The following is a 16,074-nucleotide window of genomic DNA, read 5'->3' as shown; positions in this document are numbered from 1 at the left end:
ACATTGTTCTTATGACTAGTTCACTACCTTACTGTTTTTAAAAGCACAGAAACAATGGGAAACTAAGGTGAGACTTCACTCAACTTGACATCACTTCTTTAAAAATAAGTTGAAATAGAAAACAAAATCAAATGGCATATTTGGTAACTGGGAAAAATAAATGCCATAAATATGGCAAAAGAATCTTATTCTTGCACAGCTAGCAGTCTTAGAATGAGCTTGGCCTGCATGAATAAGACCTGGAAATGTTCAAGGACATATATCTATGAAGATACCATATCTATATATCTGCGTATATATGTATATCTGTCTAGAAAAAGTCTGGAAGAATATACACCAAATATGAACACCAAGAGGAGAGTCCCAGTAGCCTGGCCCAAATCCTGGCCCTAGCTTAAATGTTGAATTTTCTTGAAACAAAATATCCCTTTTGAAAGGAAGATAAATAGAATTAAAGGACCTTAACATTCTATTGTGAATAAGAAAAGCACTAAAACCCTATTGAAAATAATGGACCAATGTACTAAAACGAAATGAGAGTTGCCACTTTTTGCCTATCCTGTTGGCAAAGATACAGTAATTAACAATAATAAGAGCTACAATAAAGGGAAAGAGAAGTATGGATTACCTATGGCTGTGTGATAACCTCTCTAGAACTTAGGTTTGGGACAACAGTGGTCACTAATTTTGCTCATGAACCTGCAGCATGAGCTGAGCTCAGCAGAGAACAGTCATCTGCCCATGCAGTATGTCTGGGTGGGACCACCGGGCAAGTTGGTGCTGGCGATCGATTGGAAGTTTGGTTGGGGCTGAGGGCAGGGAACTCGCTCCTTTCCACGTGGGCCTCTCCATGGGCTGCCCACAGATGGTGGCTGGACTCCAAGGCCGGATCCAAAGGCAACGAGGAGGAGGCGGGTAGCATTTTCACACGCTTGCCTCTGAAGTCACATAGCATTACTTTTGCTGTTCTTCATCCGTTGAGGCAGATGCAGTAGTGGACCCAGGGTGCAGGTATGAAGGTCTGCTCAGGTTCAAGGGGATGTCCTTGGCTCCACCACTTGAAAAGGGCCTGACAAAGTTCTGGAAAGATGGGAGGTAAGGGTGAGGCCATTTTAAGAAGACAATCTGCCTGAGTCCTCTCATGTACTGTCAGTGGAATATAAATGAATACAATTTTTTGGAAATATATATAATGATTCATAATTAAATATAACTGGTAAAATGTTTTAAAAACCTTAAGAAAATATATATGACCTTTGATCCAGCAATTCTTTTTCTGGAATTTATCTTAGGGAGGTAATTGAGGATATTTACCAAGATTTGCTGTATTAGATATAAGTGTATTATCAGAGAGATTAACCTAAATCCCAAAAATGTTAGATTGATTAAATTGTGGTATATCATTACAAAGGAATATAATGCAGACACTAAAAAATGACTTGAATACATATTTTTAACCTGAAATTATTTGTATACCACATTGTCAAGTAAAATAATCAAGTTAAAAAACAGTTGTATATAGTGTGTTCTTCTTTTTAACAAGATACACACACACACACACACACACACACACACACACACACATTTATGGATATTGAATGCACTGGTGAAAACCTGGGATGTATACACCAAAATGGTAATAGTGGTTAGTACTCAGGGGTGGATTGTGAGCATTTTTCTTTTTACTTATCTGTATTCTCATTTTCTTTCTTATTTTTTTTTTCCTTTTCCAATACTGGGGATCAAACCCAGGGTGATGCACATGCTGGGCACATTCCCCTGAGCCACATCCCCAGGCCCCATTGATTTTTTTAAATTAAATCTTACTTGTACACTCAAAACACTTTTATTTATATACATTATTTTATTAATTATATGTCTAACTAAAAAAACCTAAACTTCTTGCAAATGGATGTAGAATAAATACATTTGATAATCCATAATGACTCAGTCATTAAAATTTGTATTTGGGGCTGGGGACATAGCTCAGTTGGTAGAGTGCTTGCCTTACAAGCACAAGGCCCTGGGTTCAATCCCCAGCACTGCAAAAACAAAACAAAAAAATTTGTATTTGAACAAAATCAATGGCAGGTAATTCTGGTATAATATGAGTGAAGAAAAGTAGGTATGTAATCATAATTATTAAAAAGAAATAAACCTTTAAGAAATATAAAGTAGGGCTAGGGATGTAGCTCAGTTGGTAGAGTACTTGCCTTGCAAGCACAAGGCCCTGGGTTCAATCCCCAGCACCGCAAAAAATAAAACAAACAAAAAAAGAATCAATAAAAAAAAAAGAAGGTACTGTGTCAAACAACAACAACATTAAAAAAAAAGAAAGTATTCATAAATATGATAAGTACAGGGAGAGATATTTAACTTATCTTTTTGAACTTCAGGTATAGAAGGTGTCTAATCTTCAGAGAAACTCTAGACTCTCTTCTAGAAGGACTGACCAATACCTGGGGCAACAGTGTTCAGCCTAAGGTGAATCAATGCATGTGCCCCACATTCCTTCAACTGCTTCTGGATGCAGCTTATAGATTTCTTTGCCCCAGACTCCACTTCCCCACTATGGGCAGTCTTGGTAGGGCCGTTGGTCAAGCTGCCCTCTCCTCCCTAGCAAAGATGGAAGGCGCGTGACCCGGTGTAGGCTAATTGGGCAGTTTCAGAGACCTGGACTGTGGGAACACGAAAGAACATTAATACTGACCTAACCCCTACAGCAGTAGCCTAAGAAGATATGCCATTATTTTTTTCCAAAAACACTTTTCATGAGCCAAGAACTGTCAGTTCACAAAAGAAGAAACACAAAGATCAATAAACATATGAAGCAATATTCTTCTTCAATGAAGAAGTGAAAAGTTAGGGTATACTCTGCACCGACCACATCCCGGCCCTATTTCCTTTTTTCCTGTTAGCTCCCGCGTCACTGGGATCATAGGCGTTAACTCTGCACCCGGCTTGCTATCATTTTGCATATATCATGTAACAATACAACCTGGTGCTGCAAAGGTCATAATGTAAGTTGTAGAACATTTCTGAAAATAAAGCAGCATGAAAATACATGTCAGCTTTTAAAATGTTTATTTCCTTTGGTTCAGTAATGCAGTAGTCTGCTCAAAGTCTATCCTAAGGAAATAATCAGAGACTGTGCCTAAAACCTGGAATAACTTCAAGTCCACCAGCCAGAAGACCTGCCCACATGGGACCCGTTCCCACATGGTGACAGTCAACCAGGTCCCCTTCCGTTCCAGGGGCATCCACACTCATCACCTCTCCCTTTTGCCTTCCAGCGTGGAGGCCAAGGGACAGTTCCCGTTTACTGTTTCATTGCCATTGGTAATTTATAATTTGCATTGTTGATTTAGAAGAGGGGAAAATTCCGCTGCACTCATTCTCTAACTACACAGGTCATTTTTCAGGAAAATTGGCAGAGGGCATTATCTGTGTGGGGGCCAGGAATGTGCCCATGCGCTGGGTACTCAGGCAGCGCACATCTGTGTCCCAGAAGGGACTGCGCTCACAGCACTTACTTATCTCTGCCCTGGCCTGCCCTGTGGGCTTCAGCTGTGCCCTGTGTTAGATTCAGCTGAGATGTCACTCCCTCTGGAAAGCCCTCCTGGCCTGCTGACCCTAAGCTGGGTACCCCTCTCTGAGCACCAGGAACACCCCTGGTCATTGCCACAAGAGTACTTACCACAGTGCCTGGGGTGACTGTCTCCTCCACCAGCTCCTCTAAGCTCCATGGACTCAGGATGATCGTCCTTGCTTTCATTGCAGTCCTTGGCCTAACTCAGTGCCGGACACATAACAGGTGTTTGTATCCATCTTGTGAATGAACAGGGACACATTCCAGGATCTGCACCTCTCAAAGCATGTCATTCATGTTCATACCCTGTCATACTGGGCACAGTGCCTTCAACATGAAAGGGCTTCAAAGGTTAAGTGAACAAGGTTACTAGGAAGCAGCTACATTGTAGAGGAAGGGGGAATTTATGATCAAGAAGACTTGGGTTCAAATCCTGATGCTCCCACTTACTGACCATGTAAACTTGGGCAGCTGCTTCTCTGAGCCTGAGATTCCTCATCTGTACAAAAGCCCACGTGGGGTTAACAGCGTGGCCGACCATGCCAGGGCACAGAGAGAGGAGTCCATCTGTGTTCTCATGATTAGATCCGGGCCTTCTGTACTGTCACAGTGGGCCTGGGCTTACGATGGCCGCTGGACCTTAGACACCGGGCAGTAGAGGACCACCAGGCGGCACCACTGGAAGCAGTGTGAGTGCCGCAGAGGCACTGGGCACTGGGTCATGGCGACACAGCGTCCTGGACACACCCTTCCAGGGAGGAGCACAGTGAGGGGCACTGCTTGCCTGGGGGATTCCGTGGGGGGACTTTTCTCTGGAGGCCCAGTACCATTCTTCAAAGGCAAAAGCGCTTTATGGCTTCAAAGTTCTTTACCTGTCCCGAAGTCCTTTCTCATCCTTTGTTCTTTTTTTTTTTTTTTTAAGTTTATTTCATTAATTGCTTTGAATAGGTTACACATGCTCGAGTATGCAAAAAATCCAGGAGGACCCCAGGGACAGGTCTCCCTCCCAGCCCCGTCTGCCTGCCGCCATGCGCCCCTCCCTGGGAGTAAGCAGCTCTGCCAGGACCTCTGTGCTCCTCACACCCATTCTCTGCACAGGGCAAGGCTCTGCCAGCACCAGGGGCACCTGGTTTTCTTCACTTGATGCTCAGGATGGCCCTTCCTCATTGGGGGACAGAGTCACTGCCTGTCTCTCTCGGATCACCCTCCCTGACTCCTCTGAACTCAGTTGCCACTCAGCCTCTCCCTGGGAAGTCTGGCCCCTCCAGCTCTCCGGCTCCTAGTCTTGACCAGCGGGGCTTCTGCCCCCTCTCCTCAGGACTGGAGTCTCCCTTCCCATCCTGCCGGTGAATTGTCCTCGCTCTGATGGCCCTCTGCTCTCTCCCTTTGTTCCTGTGCCGTGGACCCCACTTTCTCTCTCTCTGCCCCATGCTGGGAAGGCCCCTAAACCCTGGTCCCTGTTCAGTCTCAGCATCACCCTTTTACCAACAGGAATAAAGGTCAAGTCCTAGTTCAGCTCTGTGCCCTCCACTGTCTGACCCCACCGTGCTTCTCCTCGCCTCTCTTCCACTGCAGATCCTGGCCCCGTGGCTGGCTCCCTCTGTGACCTTGGAAGTTCAACTTTTCTGAACCTCAGTATTTTTCATCAGTAAAGTAGGGTCAGTAAGATCACGGCACTAGGGACAGGGTGGGAAGAGGAGAGGGATCTTTAGTTACAGTTCTGTGACAAAATGATAGGAAGAGACGACTATAATCAGGTAAAGAAAGAAATGAACAAGGAGCTAACAGTGATAAATGCAGAGGAGAAAATAAAAGAGACGTCCTTGTAAAGGACATAAGAGCTCACGAATGGACAGATGTTCTGTGGTTATGACTAGACAGTTTAAGATTGTAAAAATAGGGGCTGGGGCTGGAGCTCAGGGCAGAGCACTGTTCAGCCTGCACAAGGCCCCGGATTCAGTCCCCAGCACCAAGGAAAGAAAAAAGAGGGTTCTCAAATTATTGTAAAACCCAATATCAAACACCAATCAAAAGTCCACAGGAATTATTTTTATCATTTTTTTTGATAAAACTCAAGAATCTTATTCTGAAATTTACATGGGCATTTAAAGTCCTCTAGGTATTCAGGGAGAAGCGCCCAGCTGAGTCAGTTTTGGAGAAAGCAAGAGCAAAGCGGGAGGATTGCCCTACGAGAAATTAGAACATACTACAAAGTGGCCGCAGTTAATAACTTTAAAAAGTTATTTTACTGTAGAAACAAATAAATGGATCCTTGGATCATAACAAAAATCTCAAAAGGAAGACCCATGAAAATGTGGAAACCGCGTATAATAAGGGTGGCACCATAAATCAATGTGTTGGCCACTCTAAGTGGCCATAGTATGGGGAACAAGAAAACAGGCCTCTGCGTTATACCAAAGAGGAATGGCATAGGCTTAGAAATCTAAATGGAGAAGATAAAAATGACGAAGCTAATAAAAGAAAGTGCAGGCGTGGTGGGAAAGCATTCTGGCCCCATAGCCAAAACCCACGGCCAAGCCCAGAGTGTGAGGAGGAGGGTCACGGCCCGTGTCTCACAATGAGGAACTCCTGTCCACAGGCGAGTGGCCAGGGACTGCAGACCCGAGCAAATACCCCCAGCGTCTACACTGCTGCCGCCTCATCCTTGGCTCCTGAGAACAAGCTGGTCTGGGAGGCCTGGCAGGGCAGGAGGCCTCAAGGGGCAGGGCGCTGAGGTGACGGGCGCGCCAGGGCCAGCGGCCAGGTTTGCTGGTCAGGGGGCCACGCCTTCGCCCAGTGAAGCTGGACCTTGAGTAGCAGCCCTGAAATGTGTGGTAAAAGGGACAAATTAGCCCACTGGGTTCCAATTCTCACTCTCCTGGAGCAATCGCCTCAGGCCCACTCCAGAGCACAAGTGTGAAATGTGGCCTTCACGGTGGATTACCCGCCTACAGGATGGAGGGAGAGAGCGTGGCTAATTCACGCCTCTCTGGAAGAATTCCTTTCTGTGTCTAGCCTGTGGCCTGAGCAACACTTGTTGTCACCACCCTCCGTTTCTGTGACTGAAAAGACTGAATGGATGTGTGGGTGTTTCAGGAGGTGTCAATGAATTTGTGGACATGTTTTAAAACGTGCTCTGGGATGCGGTAGTCACAGATGCTTCTGCCCGTGGGACAGTCTCCTAGAGAAGCCTTGCTCCTGAAACTGCCCCTCCCAGAGGAGAGCTTTGGGGGGGCTTCTCCTGAGGGGGAACAGAGGGTGGGGGCCGTTATGCTCAGAGCAGATATTTGTGAGGTTTCCTGCCCTCAGGGAGACTGACCCCTAAAGAGTCCCCCACAGTACATCTGGGAAACGAACGTAAAGAGAACTGCAGGTGGGGTGGGAGTCCAAGACGTCACCTCCTCCTCATGGTGAGGTGGGGTGCCAGGGGGCGACCCTGTAGGAAGAACAGGGACTTCAGGAAATTCACATCAGTGGTGGGGTGGGGGAGGAAAAGTGGGGCAGAGGCAGTAAGAGCCAGTAGGGACATGAGGCTAAAGGAACAGTCTAGAAGTCTGGACTGGATCTCTAGGCAGGAGCGCCTTGGGTATTAGGAAGTCCTTATCTGAGAGAGCCAGGCCTGAGGTCCAAGTTCTCCACAGCCTGTAATGTGGTCAGACCTTGGTGTGGCTGCCCAGCTGAGCTCTGCCTACTTCTCCAGCTGCCCCTCTGGACACCCAGGCAGGCACCTCCCTCCCAGGTCAGGGGTAGGACTTGTAGGGCAGTAGGCCTCAGCTTCCTCACTCCCTGGCCTGTGTGTTCTTCTCCACACCTGAAATCCTTTACCACCAAACTCCTGCCTGGATCAAGTGTCATCCATTTGCTACTTGAGTACATCTATGTTGGGGGATTATTTGCAAAGCATATGTTACTTTCAGACCTGGCCGCTGGCCCTGGAGTGCCATTTACCCACTATGTCACCCCAATTGTTCACCCCAGCACCCTGCCTCTCCAAGATAAGGGCCTGGAGAATCTCCTGCCAGACCTCCTTGACTGGCTTGTCCTCAGGTACCTCAGGTATAGGTGCAAGCCTCTAATCCCAGTAACTCAGGAGGCTGAGGCAGGAGGATTGCAAGTTCAAGTCAGCCCCAGTAGTTTAGTGAGGTCCTAAGCAACTTGGTGAGACACTGTCTCAAAAAAAAATAAATAAATAAATAAAAAATAATAATAATAATAAAGGCTGGAGTTGTAGCTCAGTGGTAAAGTGTTCCTGGGTTCACTCCCTAGTACCAATAAATAAATAAATTAATAAATTAATTACACGGGGTCGATTTCTACTTTAGCAAAATGACTACTCCTCAAAGCATTTCCATGTCACTCACAAGTATTTGAAAATCTGTTTAAGTCGAAGACAATGGCAGAGGCCCATTTGCCCCCTAATTCCAGCCCCTGCAGGGAGTGTGTCTGTGTGACGAGTTGCAGCCAATGAGATGTACAGAGGTGCCCCTGCCCTGAGGTGCCCAGCTCCTCCTCTTCCTCTTCCTCTTTCTCTTCCTGTATCTTGGCCACCAAGGAGATCATGTATTCCAGGCTGTGTCTATCACATCAGATCCTCCTGCCCACCTCTGTCATTCTGAGATCTCGGAGTTGATGGGATGCCGCACTGTGGTCTGGATGTTTTTGTCCACTGCTGTCTGACAAGCCATCCCAAAATGTCGGAACTTGCAACAGTGCCCGTTTTCTTGCTCATGACTCTGCAGTCTCTGCTAGATTCTGCTGGGCAGCTCTTCTGCAGGTCTTGCCAGGGTCATTAATGTGGCTTGTTCAGCTGGTGGGCAGGCTGAGGGCGGGGCTTCGCTGGCAGCAAGACAGCGCGCGCGCCAGCCCCCTCCATGTGGCTCATAGCTCTCAGTGTACCACTAAGCTTCATAAAGCTTAGTCCCCAAGTGGCACAGTGTCACTTGTGCTGCATTTTATAGGGTAAAGCAAGTCACAGGTCCAGCCCAGACTGAGAAGGGGACTTTATAAGGACACACGTGGTTGAGTGGAACCACCTGTGTCACACACTGCCAAAAAAGCAAGTAACTCCCGAAGCCGAAGTCCCTTTGAAAGTATTTATAGTATTTATAATAATTTAAGTGCTGACTGTAAAGCATATATAACACGCCTGACTGGGGAAGATCAAATTGCCAACGTCCAAAGGCAGCACTTCCGGAGAAGCAGTAGTCCTGTTGTAGAACCACCTAGAAATGGTCTTGGCCTCTGATACCTGCTGGGTTCACATCACGAGGTGACCGTCACCCAGGGATGCTGCAGACACGATTCCATGGGGCTGGGTGGTTGGAGTTGACGACCTCTAAGCAGCTTCTGAACTTGAGGCACGTGAGGATTGCCTCCTGAGACTGGTGTGGCCAGGACTGGGAAGCCAGGCGGCAGGGGGCGTGCAGCCCTGGCAGGAGGACCACGCTTGAGCCCCTCAGCCGCAGGAGGCCTCAGGCTGATTCCAGTCACTAGTGACTGAAGGGGAAGGCTGGTGCCTCCCCTTTCGGGTTGTTTTCCCAGGCGTCTGCCTTCTTTAGTGCTCGTCCTAGGAGACCACGTGGCGAGTGTAATGAAGTCCACAGAGTGCCACTGGAGAACAGGAAGTACATGAAGAGTCAGGGACCATTACAGATGAGAGGTAAGTGGGGCCCTGACAGCGCGTATCTGTGACTCTCTAGCCTGCTGACCACGCCAATATCAGGCCTGATAACCTAACCAGGCCTGACAGAGCCACCATCGGCTACTCAGCTGCTCCCAAGAGTGAGAACTGAAGCCACTTCACAGCCTTGCTGACCCAAGGAGGATGTGCTTGGATTTCCCCCTGATCCTGGGTTATAGGAGTGGGTTATTTATGAGCTCATTCACTCTCTCCATTTGAGTAACAAATATCTACTAAGAAGCTGTAAGAGGCTGGCCCTGTGATAGGAGCAGGAAATAGAATGATGAACAAGAACATTTCTTCTTTTTTTTTTTTTTTTTGCAGTCTGGGGATTGAACCCAGGGACTCTCTACCACTGAGCTACATCTCCAGCCCTTTTTAGTTTTTATTTTGAGATAGGGTCTTGCTAAATGGCCCAGGCTGTTCTTGAACTTGTGGTCCTTCTGCCTCAGCTTCCCAAGTAGCTGGGTTTACAGGCATGACCACCACATCCAGCTTACAAGACCATTTCTTTATGGTCAGAGAGAGGTTAAAGAAAGGGGCCTAAAGTTAGGTGTGGTGTCACATGCCTGTAATCCCAGGGGCTCGGGAGGCTGAGGCAGGAGGATCAAGAATTCAAAGCCAGTCTCAGTAATTTATTGAGGTCCTGAGCAACTCAGCAAGACCATGTCCCAAAATAAAATATAAAAAGGACTGGGGTTGTGGCTTAGTGGTTAAGTGCCCCTGAGTTCAATCCCTGGTACAAATTGAGGGAAAAAAAAAAAAAAAGGAAAAGAAAAGAAAACTAAAGAAAGAAAAAAAAAAAAAAAAAAAAAAAAAAAAAAGGAAGGAAGAAAGAAGGGGGCCCACGACTTCACAATAAGGTTACCCTGTGGTGCACCTGCACAGGGCTGGGCGCTGGCCCTGGGAGTCCGTGTGACTCTGAGGGGCAGGGGTTGAGGAAGCCTCTGCAGTGCAGTCCCCTGCCTGAGGCCTCACAGCAGGCAGGTGTGCCCAGCCTGAGGTGCCAGATGCCCTTGTGGAGGGAAGCCAAGGAGAATCAGCAGTCCTGGAGTGCCCTCCCAGAGGCACTCAGGGAGTCCCCATGAGTGGGTGACTGGAACAAGGTGGGGGTACCCAAGTCCCAACAAGAGCAGAGGGCATCTTAGAAGAGATGTTCCTATCGTGAAGAAGGCTGGAACCCCAAGGGGAAAGGATCTCTGAGATTACGGGGGGTGTTCTCTGGGAACAGGGCGCCTGTCAATGCTATTTGGTGTGTTCAGGGCCAAGGCAGCCCGGACCCTGAGAAGGGGGAGCAGCCTCCTAGGGGAGGAGGACGGGGTCAGCCAGCTCCCAGGCCTCCCAGGACCTTCAGATGCTAATCACTGGGGAGGAACAGTCCCACTGAGAGAGACCCTGAGCTGGAGGGTGTGGGCAGAACAAGCCTGGGCTGCCCATCTCAGGCCACAAGCTACCACCAGCCCAGGAAACCCTGGTCGCTACATCCCTCCTTCAGGGTCTTGCCTTTCTGTGCCTCCCTCCCCACCCCAGATAACACGAGTCCCTTGCTCCTTGGGTGAACAGACACGCATGTTTTAACCCTTGGTTTAAAGGTTAAGCGCGCAGAACTGAAATTCTGTGTCCCCAGGGTACCCGGACGGCCTTAGGGAACGTTGAGAAGAGGGTTACGCAGCTCAATACTGCTGGTCAGAGGGTGCTTCGTGCACTGTGTGTCCTTAGAGCACTTTTAAGCTGTGTGTGCTTAAGTTTTGTCAAATAAATGAAGTAATTTTATAGTTATAAACTGAGAGAAATCAAGATCACTTCACTGGTCAATGTGGAGAGCATAAGAAGGACCGTCTCTTCCTGGGTCCAGGTGACTGGAAGAGGGGACCAGCCTGTTGAGACTGCCCTGCGAGTCAGGGATGTAAGGGGCCCCTGGTGCTCAGGAATAGGGGCTCAGTAGTGGCCTTCGAGGCTTCAGATCTAGACCCTTCTGCAAAAGTGTGGACACACAGGAAGGGTATGAACATACTCAGAGGCAGTGACATTGCCCAGTGCTTGCTGGACTCTGAGTATGTCCTGAAGCACACAATGGCCCACAGTGCCTGTTTTATCAATTAATTAATTAATTTTTGGTACCAGGGATTGAACCCAGGGGCACTTTACCACTGAACCACATCCCCAGTCCTTTTATATATAAGGTTTTATTTAGAGACAGGGTCTCACTGAGTTACTTAGGGTCTGGCTAAGTTGCTGAGGCTGGTTTTGAACTTGTGATCCTCCTGCCTCAGCCTCCCGAGCCACTGGGATTACAGGTGTGCATTATGAAGCCCATTTTATAGCTGAGTTCACTTTGCCATTCACTATCATGCTCCCTAATTTGCTATCACTCTGAACATCCCCAACAACAGCCGCTTGCCTCTCAGTACCTACGCTGTTTCCAGCCCCTGCTGAGGGACACCCTGCCTCTTGCCCCTTTCATTCCTGCCCGCTGCCTGGTCACCTTTCCCACCTTTCCAGGTGCCTCCTGACTGCCGGATTCTTCAGTAGAGCAGCCCTCCTGACCACCCTGGCACCTGTGGTCTCTCCCCAACAGCCTCTGACCTCCCTCATGCTGGCTCCAGACCTCCCATCTCTGCCCCTCTGGTGCTGACTGTCCTTGTTTCTGCATATACCATGACACCAGCCCCGACAGTATTCTAGGAGGACCTGAGGTACTCGCTCCCGCCCAGCCACCTTCAAAGGGGGGTGCAGGGCCATGAGTGGTGAAAGAAGGGTGCTCCCAGGCAGGCCGGGGGGGCAAGTGGGATGGCTGGGCCCCCAGAGGCCACCGACCTGACTCCCACAGCAAAGGGACAGAGCTGGTCAGGCCCGGGTGGTGCGGGGCTGAGCTAATCACCTAAATGGACGCAGGCTGTTGAGAGACAGGCTTTATTCCCTAATAGAATTTGCCCTCAAGTGCAATTTAATTTTCTCTGAGGCGGTCTCCAGCCCCTCAGCTTCCCTCCCGCTAGGCAGACCCTCCTCTCCCCAGCTTCCAGGGGGAGCAGAGACCTTCCTCTCAGAGAAAGGAGGAGAAGGCCTCCTTTGGGCTCAGCCTGGCTCAGTTTGGAGCATCCCCACACCCACCACACCCCTTCCTGGCTCCCTCTCTGGAAGGGGGAAGTGGCTTCCCAGATCCTGACTCTTCCCCTGCTGCCTGGCTCCAGAGAACAGCCACTCCGATGGTTTTCCTCCCAATCCTCACCATGAAGGCAGATTCTTCCCCTGGCCTCTGGTAAGTTCACAAGCTTCCAGAATTCTCTTTGTCCTGCTTAGAGTCAGAGGCTCGGGAAGGGGAATGGCCAGGAGGGTTGTGTGGGGCACAGGAAGGTGGGAGGTGTGGGCGCACGTGTAGGCTGCTCGCTGCTCTTGGGGGCCTCGCTCAGCAGGCAGAAATTGATGCAGAGCCCTGTGGTTTGGGGCACAGCCCAGCTCCTCAGCGCCCTGGGGCCCCTCCTGACTCAGCAGAGCTCTCCTGGGCCTGGCTTTCCCTCTAGCCAGCTCCCAACTCTGAATTCAGGTTGTGGCTCCCTGAAACCCGGCTCTGGTCCCTGGGAGTCTGGGAAACTGCCGGAATCTGGGCTCAGTTTTCCACTAATGTCACAGTGGAAAAGGGGCATCTTCAGAAGCTGTTTCTGTTTCTTCCTCTGAGACCCCCTTGGACCACCTGCAATCCCTTCCTCTGGGTGCAGGGGTATAGGGAGGTCTGGACAGAGCCCTGTGATCAAGGGGCTCTGCTCATGGCAGGGATGGGGCCAGAACACAAAGAGAAGCCAAGGGTGTGATGAAATTGTGGGGAGGGGAGTGGGGAGAGGGCTGAGGCCTCGGGTTAGCCGAGGGGGGCTTTCAGGCATGCAGGGAACTTGCAGGGGGCAGAGTGTGCCCCGGACTCCAGTGAGTCCTGTCCCTGTGCTCTTTATCTGGCAAGCCCTGGGGAGGGAGGACTGGAATTCCTCTCTCTTGGCCATCAGGGCCTTAAAAGAGCAGACGGTGGGGCTGAAGGTGACAGAGAATGGATGGCTGGCAGGTCAGGGTCAATGCAAAGGGGACTGGTCATTCCTCAGGCTCAGCCAGCTGCTCTCTCTCTGGCAGCTGAGGTCTGCCCATCAGTGCCAGGGCCGTTGCTCCGGAGCTATATTTTGGGTATCCACCCTGTTGACCCACCCAGCAACTGCTTGTTAGTCCCTTACTCAGTGCTGTGCTAGCGCTAGGGGGACAAGGGACCACCCTGTGCCTGTGTCTAGTTTCAGGGCGTCAGGTGCCCTAGAACAGTGCTGCCAACAGAAACAGAATGCCAGCCACTTGGGTAGTTTCAAACCTCCTGGTAGCCAGGCTAAAAGAAAAACAAGTGAAAATAACATGGAGAATAGATTTTTTAAAGCCCATTATATACAAAATAGTATCATTTCAATACATAAAATGTAAAAAAAAAAATCTTAACGAGGTATTTTACATTCTTTTCTAAAAACAATTAAAAAAACCCTTCCTTTACATCTACAGCACATCTCAATCTGAACAGGCTCACTTTAGTCTCCAGAGCCACATGTGGTAGGGGCTGCTACTAGACAGCGGAGTCCCACTGCACACCCACAGGAAGTGCGGTCCCCAGGGTGGCTGCAGCTCTTTAGGAAGCAGCTCTTAGGACACAGACCTACTGAGCCAAAATCTATGGTGCTTGAACAAACCCCTCAGGTGGTTATGTGCATGAAGTCTGAGGCGTTGTGGGAGGGCCAGGGGATGCAACAAACATTTATGGGGCATTTGCCTTGGGACTTTTCATGTTGGTTTGCAGAATTATTGAAGTACTGATGTCCCCATTGAAACAGCAAAAGGGGAGGTTCAGAGAGTTTAACTTCCCACTACCATTAAACTCAGATTAGACTAGAATGGGGTCCATATTCTCTGCAGAACACTTCCTCAGGTGAGCTCTTGGGGAAGTCCTTTGTCCTCCAAAACTCTCAGTATTTCATCCTTTTGGGGTGAGTACCAGGGATCAAACCCAGGGGTGCTTAACCACTGAGCCACAACCCCAGCACCCCTTTTAAATATTTTATTTTGAGACAGGGTCTCACTGAGTTGCTTAGGGCCTCACTAAGTTGCTGAGGCTGGCTTTGAACTCACAATCCCCCTGCCTCAGTCTCCTGAGCTACTGGGATTATAGTTAGGTGTCACCAGGCCTGGCAGTATTTCATCCTTGACTGAAAGTGGCCACAGTTCCAGGGTCCTGCAGCTATTTCAATGGAGCCAGGCTGGACTTTCTGCCCTGCCCCTTTTCTTCAGGTCTGTTTTCGAGCAGGTTAGTTGCAAGCTCTTCAGAGTGAAAAGGGAAGGCCCAGATGTGGAACTGGGTGCACTGAATCCTTCCTTGCACACTAATATGGTTCATATCTAGGGGGTGGGACACTGTGTGCCAGGCCCTGTGCTAACCACTTTGTCCCTCTTTTGCCAATACTGTCAGGAACTATCCCATTGTACAAATGGGTAAGTGGAGGCTCAGAGGCGGACGCACCCTGGCAGGCAGCAGAGCAGGCTGGCCCTGAAGTCCATCTGGTTCCAGAGTTGGAAGCCTGGTCCCTGCCTCCCCACCTCTCCTCCCACAGATCTCCTGGGCCTTTCTCCTGTCACCTCTGCCCACATCTAACACATCTACATTTTTGGTTGTAAGTCAGTTCCTGAGAGAAAACTGCTGAGTTAAGCTCCTCCATAAAAATCCTTCGCCAAGATGATGACGGAGTTGTTTTATAGATTAGCTGTGACACCTGCAGCTATTTCAGATGGAGCCAGGCTGGGCCTTTCGCCCCTCCCCCTCCCCACCTACAGCGTCCTCTTTAGGCTGAGGAAGTGGAGCGCCGGTCAGCAGCTCGGGACCAGCCCCAGGCACACCAGTGCGGACAGCTCCACCTTCCTGCACTTCCGTCTCCCCCTGGACAAAGAAGTGGGATGGGGTGTGCCCACCCGCCCTGTGAGGCCTGGGCAAGGTGAAGAGAGGGACAGGAGGGCCCAGAGCTGATGTAAAGCTCCACAAGCACGTTGGCTCCCAGGAAGGTCCCCGAGGGGCCTGTGAGTCTGGAGGTTGAAGAGGGAAAGCGGTGAGGGAGGGAGGCTCACTTCCGCAGCATCTGAAGGCCAACTCCTTCTGCAAGTGAACCTGGACATGAAGCGAAGTCAGAAAGCAGGCCTCGGAGAGCACAGTGGCAAGGTGGCATGGGAGGAAGAACCCCAGGGGAGGAGACACAGTCGCCCCAGCTGTACCTTCCTGATCCCTTTGTAGCAAGCAGGGGCAAATGTACCTCTTTCCATGATGGAGGGGGAGCTTGCCCTCAAAGAGCAAAAATGTCACCCAGGAAGCCCCTTTGGCCCATTGACCTCTGCTTGTGACCAAACTGAGAATAGGTCTCCACCTCCAAAGGGGAAGCACAAAGAATGGCCATGACCCGGGTCTTTCTGTATCCCAACTGCATCCTTAGGAAAGAGGAGCTTCCAAATTTTAGTCTTTGCTTATAAACATCCAGTTTCGGGCTGGGGAGATAGCTCAGCTGGTAGAGTGCTTTCCTCGCAAGCACAAGGCACTGAGTTCGATCCCCAGTGCTGCAAAAAGAAAGAAAAATCCAGTTTCTTACCCCCTGTTTCTTCCATAATATAAAACAAGAAAAAAAAAAAAAAAACCAGCAAAATATTGCAGAGGGGAACAATTACAATGCCAGCTAACATTTCTGGAGAAAGAGCTTACGGGGTGCTCTGGAGAGTGCTATTGTGTCCCACTCAGCTAGCAAATGGGAAA

The 16,074-nt window shown here is 49.5% G+C and overlaps 1 long non-coding RNA gene across 1 annotated transcript; it reads right to left on the bottom strand.

Annotated features, from left to right (window-relative positions):
- Window positions 1-932: 932 nt before the first annotated feature.
- On the bottom strand, window positions 933-6,845 carry LOC306641090. Its single transcript, XR_013758019.1, has 2 exons — window positions 2,322-6,845; window positions 933-2,158 (listed from the first exon to the last, which is right to left on the bottom strand). It is a non-coding gene; the product is annotated as an uncharacterized lncRNA (long non-coding RNA).
- Window positions 6,846-16,074: the final 9,229 nt, after the last annotated feature.

This window comes from Sciurus vulgaris (assembly GCF_902686455.1).
Source record: "Sciurus vulgaris genome assembly, chromosome: 12".
Lineage (NCBI taxonomy): Eukaryota > Metazoa > Chordata > Mammalia > Rodentia > Sciuridae > Sciurus > Sciurus vulgaris.
The sequence above is the reverse complement of the archived record's forward strand: the minus strand, read 5'-3'. Positions and strand labels throughout refer to the sequence as shown.